This window comes from Rattus norvegicus, chromosome 3, assembly GCF_036323735.1.
Source record: "Rattus norvegicus strain BN/NHsdMcwi chromosome 3, GRCr8, whole genome shotgun sequence".
Lineage (NCBI taxonomy): Eukaryota > Metazoa > Chordata > Mammalia > Rodentia > Muridae > Rattus > Rattus norvegicus.
In genome coordinates, this window is record NC_086021.1 from 172184906 (window position 1) to 172191211 (window position 6306).

Sequence of the window (6306 nt, forward strand, 5' to 3'; positions counted from 1 at the left end):
TATAAAAGTTTGCCCAGTTCCTGTGAGAAATGAGTCTGCTTTTGCCACCTGCCCAACTCCCAGAGTCTGTGTCACTGATTTTGTGCCTTCTTACTCCTGCCCTCAAGGGTCTTGGTCAAGGTTGCAAGCAATATCCATCCATCCATCCTTCCTTCCATCCATCCATCATTATCCATCCATCTGTCCAACCATCCATCCATCCATCATCCATCCATCCCTCTATCCATCCATCCATCCATCATCCATCCAGCTATCCATCCATTTACCAACCCATGTATGCATACATGTAAGCATGTATGAATCCATCCAACATATATTAATACTAAGCATTTCTTATGATCCAGGTCTGGTATGCATCCCCCTCCCCTCATGGGAAAAAACTGGCCTGAGCTGCTCCTCACCCTTAAGGAACAAAAAGGTGAGTGGAACAGACACCTAGCACTTGTCTCATGTTCAAGGACTGCCCTGAACATCATCTCATTTGATGACCATGGTCAGTATTGTTATCACAGGTTAACGATTAAGATTAGGGCTCAGAGAGGTTAAGTGAATTGCCTGAGGTCACACAGCTGCCTGTCCATTCACTTATCCGTCCATATGATAAGGGCTGATATTCATTTTACATTCTCAAATCCAGCCAGAATGTCAAGGTGAAAATGGATTTTCAAATCTGTCCTTCAGAAATAAGCGCTTTTTTTTTTTTTAAGAAAGAAACGAAAGGGAAGGGAAGAATAGGGAAAGTTATTTTTCCATCTTGCTTAGATGGGGACAGTTTTGAATTTATTTTTTCAGATTGAACAATCGTTCCTCAAATGGATAGTGATAGGTGATCTAAAAAATAATCTTTAAAAACGTTGCGGGGTTGGCCATTTCCTCCGGGTGACATAACTCAGTGTGACAGAATGCATTTAAATTCACAGGATAGAAACAGCCAGGAGTACAGCACAGAAGGCATTTGTGTGGGCTGCTGGCTCGGCTCCTTAACCCTCTCCACTCATCAGCCTCCCTCTTCCCGAAAGGTCCACTGTGGGGGTGGTAGGACCTTCCCTTCCTTCAGCCTACCTGCCTGTGCAGCCACTGATGGAGCCTCGGGTGGTTCTATTTGCTGGCGAAGGAACCCAAAGCCTCACGCAAGCTAGGCATGCGCTCTAGCCCTGGCCCATACTACCAGTCCGGAGTATTCCTTCTTAGGCTTTAGCCTTAGCTGCGGGCAACTGGTGTGTCTGAGCACAGAGCACCCGCTCCTTAAAGAACCAAAGGACTGGTTGGGGATTTAGCTCAGTAGTAGAGCGCTTGCCTAGCAAGCGCAAGGCACTGGGTTCGGTCCCCAGCTCTGGAAAAAAAAAAAAAAAAAAAAAAAAAAACCAAAGGACACAGCGGTGGGACCTTTCTGACGCTGGTGCTATCTGCGCCTCTGGGTTCCTGTCTATTCCTGTGGGCACCAGGAGTGCAGAGGGGAGGGGCGCATCGAGGTGAGGCCGATGGGCTCCAGGGGAGATATCTGCTGGGGCCTCAGTAAACAATGTGTGATTTCCACCAACTCCCTCCCTGGCTACTCCACAGCTACTGTGAGCGAGCTGAGTGGGCCACTCAAGGTCTCGCAGCTTCTTTTGTGGGACATGTAGTCTTGTTTCCCATTGCGTGTACAGTTTTCTGCAGTTTTGTGTACCTGGGGTGGGCCCATGTGTGTGGTATATGCATGTGTGCACCTACGTGTGCAAATAGAGGCCAGAGGAGGATGTTGGAACTGTCTTCCATTGATCGTTCTCTGCCTGTTTTCTTTAGATAGGGCCTCTCCCAGAAGCCCCCTGTTCTTCAGCTAGACTGGTTGCCCAGTGAGCCGCCTGGAAGTTCCTGTGTCAGTATTACAGGTGTGCATGGGTATGCTTGGCTTTTTTTAATTGGTGTGAACGTGTAGAAGCTGATCCTTGAGCCTGCGCTGCAAGTGTTCTCACCCTCAGAGTCATCTCCACAGTCCTTCATACTTCGCTTGGTGGGAGCATTCAGGAGGCAGAAGCAGGAGGGCCAGAAAGTCATTTTCCACTACAGAGTGAATTCCAGGCCAGCCTGAGGTACACGAGTTCCTGTTTTGGAAAAAACAAAACAAAACAAAACAAAACCAAAAACTTCTGTCTTTGTTTTGAACTTAATGGCCAAGCTTGAGTGCAAAGAGTCAGGTGGCTGAGAGTAGGAGGGCGGGCTGGGATCCTGGTGAGCCTCGTAGTAGCACAGGGTTGAGGCATTGACCCTCGAGCAGAAGAAACCAAAGAGATGCTGGCTTGGAGTTCTTGCTCTTACCTTTCCAGCACCTCGATTTTTTTCTTTAAAATTTTGATTAACTTATCATCATCATAACCATCATCACAATCACCACCACCACCATCATCATCACCATCATCGTTTTGTGTGTGTGTGTAGTTATGTGTTTGCACATCTTTGTAAAAAAAAAAAAAAGGTTTGCACATCTTTACCCTAAACCTTGCTGGTTCCTGGCAACACAATTTTCTTTGTAAGACAAGAAGTGCATGATGCATATTTCACAGGGAGTTTTGAGATGCAGTGAGTGATAGAGGTGTGTGACAACGGATAACACTGTGAGCATTTGCAGTCACTATCAAGGAGGCTTAACAAGGAGGCTAATGTGGTAAGACTCGTGCGTCAGGAGTTCGCCCTTAGAGCGTGAAGGGAAATCCAGCTGCAGGCAAAAAAGGAAAGCAGATTCAACAGCCAGCAGACCACAGCCACTCAGGGGCGAGAAGACAGCCACTTAGAACCAGAGGAAGCAGCGGGGTGGGCAGGGGAGATGTAAACAGGGTTTCCGGGGCGGCCATCTTGAAACAGAAGAGTGTCACATTCCTGGTCCCTGAGCAAAAGTGGTTAGTTCAATTTGGGACCTGCTGAATCGCAGACCTAGGTGAGACATTAGAGCGCAGGTACTGAGCAGAGAGGTGAGACGAGGCTGCAGGTAAATGTAGCGTTCAGAAAGCAGGAGAGACACAGGGCGTGATGGGCGACCATGATGAGTGCCATGAGTTAGAACGGTCAGGAGCTTCAGAGACCTGGGTCTGAGTGTCCAGCACTCACTGGGGAGAGTTAGGTGGCTTCTTTTTTTTTTTTTTTTTTTTTGGTTCTTTTTTTCGGAGCTGGGGACCGAACCCAGGGCCTTGCGCTTCCTAGGTAAGCGCTCTACCACTGAGCTAAATCCCCCCCCCCCCCCCCCCCCCCCGTTAGCTGGCTTCTTAAAGAGGCTTTTTCAGATCTGGAGGATGAGGTTCATTACTCTTGCACTGAGAGGTTGCTGTGGATCTAAATGAGAGACAGTGTGTCTGACAGTGTGGTACAGAGCACAGTCAGTACCCGGAGCACCCATGCTTGTACCCATCCCGTTCCTGTTATATCCGGTCCTCGGTAATCACCCATGCTTGTCCTGGTTCTGGTCCCCTCCCCCCTCGTCACAGGCCTGCATGCGCTGGCCACTCAGGTACACTGGTGCAGCCCAGGACCAGGCGGAGCACAACTGTCACACACAGGAGTTGTCTTGTGGTATGATCATGGTTCAGAGACTCCTGTGTTCTTGGAGTCTCTAGGATCAGAGTCTGAGCCCCGGGAGTCCTACGGAATCACACTGAGCCACATGTCTCCTCAGTAGGTCAATTAAACAAACAAATAATAGTGAGATGCAGAGAGAGATGGGGAGAGGAAGGGGAGGGAGAGGGAGAGAGAGGGAGGGAGAGAGAAGGGGAGGGGAAGGAAGGGGGAAGGGAGAGAGATTCAATGTGGACATAACTGGGAAAAGGAAAAGTATTTTTGGGGTCCTAACATGAGATTCAGGTTTAAATAAAAGATAAGTAATGTGTCTAGCTAAGTAGTTCCGGTCAAAGCAGGGTCCTGCTTGTCTCCAATCTGTGAGGCAGCCTATAGTCTTCTAAGCCTATAAGTCTAACATGCTGGCAGAATGGTGTGAAATCTCTCCTGTACTCAGCTCCCTCTCTGGCTGGCACCAGGAGGTAGCTTTTCCTCCTCCCAGTAGGAGATTCCTAAGAGGACATGCACTGTTTTCAGGTTTGTTTCAATAATCTGGTCACCAAAGGGAGGGACATGGCATCTTTAGAATGTCGCCATTGTTGCTGGGATGAACAGCTCTGCCCACCACCTAGCTGGGTCCTAGGAGAGCCCTTATCCATGCCTGGGTCCCTTTATTTCCTCTGCCCAGCAGAGACTGAAGTGGCTCTTCCCATGGTAGCGCTCTATTGCTGATGTCTTCAACCACCAACTGAAGATGTGTAAGTCCAGTTATTGAGAGGATATTGCCCCAGCTTGTGTTCCTTAGCCAGTCCAGCCTGACTCTGCCATCACATGGTGCACAACCCTGTCCATGGATCTGTTCTAAGAACTGGTTCAGGTGGTGTCAGGAGCCTGCATGACTCCACTCCAAGCCCAGCTAGACTAAGCGCATCCTGGTGACCCTGTTTCCAGATGAGATGAGATGCTCAGTTCTCACAGTGAACACCGTGACAGCTCTTCTCCGAGAAGAGAATATACTTCTTCTTTTTTTTAAGATTTATTTATTTATTTATTTATGTATGTATATGTAAGTACACTGTAGCTGTCTTCAGATCTCATCACAGATGGTTGTGAGCCACCATGTGGTTGCTGGGAATTGAACTCAGGACCTCTGAAAGAGCAGTCAGTGCTCTTAACCACTGAGCCATCTCTCCAGCCCCAGGATATACTTCTAATAGTTCTTCCTTTATGATTTGTGGAAGGTGAGGGAAAACTCTTTCCAGAGGAGAGAAGGTTAATCACAGTTCCCTGTGTTGTCAGCAAACAGTTCTCTGACTTTAGGAAATAATACGTTCTCTTAGTTAATTGCCATCTCCTGGGGCAGATCATCCTTCGGGGAGGCCTTCTCCCATTGTAAGATTAGGCACAAAGAGGAGCGAGAGCTTGACCCCACTGAGCGGTGGACCAGGGAGGATGCAGAACATCGCTGGGCGCCAGGCTATTGCTATTGGTGCTAAGCGCACAATTGTAAACAAACACACACATAAATGAGGCCAGCGGCTGAAACTTGGTGTGTGTGTGTGTGTGTGTGTGTGTGTGCACGCACACGAGTGTGTGTGTTGTGGGTGTGTGTATACACGTATATACACTCATGCAGATGCCAAAGACACTCCTAAGACACTCATCTTTAGGAGTGTCATCTTTAGGAATGCTAGCCACCTCCTTTGGGCGGGGCTTCTCATTGGTCCAAAGCTCACCAATCAGGCTGGGATGGCTGGCCAAGCCCTAGGGATCTTTACCTGTCACAGTAGTGCAGGATTTTAGGCACATACCACTATGCCTGGCTTTGAAATGTGGCTTATGGAGAGTGATTGATCAGGGCCTCCTGTTTTTAAGGCAGGTGCTTTTGTAGATTTAGCTGGTTTTGTTTGTTTTGTTTAGTTTTTCACAAAATCTCAATCATTTGGATTTACCAATGAAGACTTGGGAGGCAAATGCTAGGGGCAAAAGCCTGCGAGCTCAGAGACAGAGAAAGCACCCATCTGACCTTCCTCCTCAGTCGACATCCCAGAAGGAATGGACTCTCACATCAGCTCAAAAAAAACCTCCTTTGAATTGAATGTCCCTCTCTTCTATTTCCTCTGCGTCTCTATCCATCCTCCTGACTCCCTCTTCACTTCCGGTCACCTGGTTCACTTCCGGTCATGTGGTTGCTCGCTCTGCCTTCTGACCCATGGTTGACTTTATTTAATCCTGTTTACAGTATTCAAGCAGAAGGCTCTTGCACTAAGGGTGTGTACTAAAGCTGAGTACATCTTTTATTTTCAGAAAATAAAACACCGTGTTCACCGTGTAATCAAATATCCTGCAACATCTGATTGGAGGTGCTACCTAGAAGCGACTGGATCTCAGGGATCCTGACTCCATCAGTGGACAAATCTATTGACGAGTACACACCTGACTGGGATGCTAGCAGCAGTATCAAAGTGGAGGAAGTCACTGGGGACAAAGCTTTGAAGGGCATACCTTGTCTGATAAAAGCAGTTGAAAGAAGGAAAGGTTTTTATTTTGCCTTGTGAGCTCCAGGGTAATCACGTTTATAACGGCAGGGAAGGCACACAGCAGGGGCAGGCAGCAGAGAGACCCCAATTCACTGCCATAAAGGAAACCGAGAGAGATCGTGATGTCGGGTGAGACTGTACACCCCCAAACATTGTTCTTAGTGTTCTACTTCCTCGGCAAAGCGTCACCTACAAATGTTCCATAGCATCTCCAACAGCATCACTGACGTGCATTTCAGTT

General features: G+C 48.0%; 1 long non-coding RNA gene across 1 annotated transcript; it reads left to right on the forward strand.

Moving 5' to 3' along the window:
* The first annotated feature begins 330 nt into the window (after nt 1–330).
* On the forward strand, nt 331–6057 carry LOC134486475 (uncharacterized). Its single transcript, XR_010065454.1, has 2 exons — nt 331–418; nt 5833–6057. It is a non-coding gene; the product is annotated as an uncharacterized LOC134486475 (long non-coding RNA).
* The last annotated feature ends 249 nt before the right edge of the window (nt 6058–6306 follow it).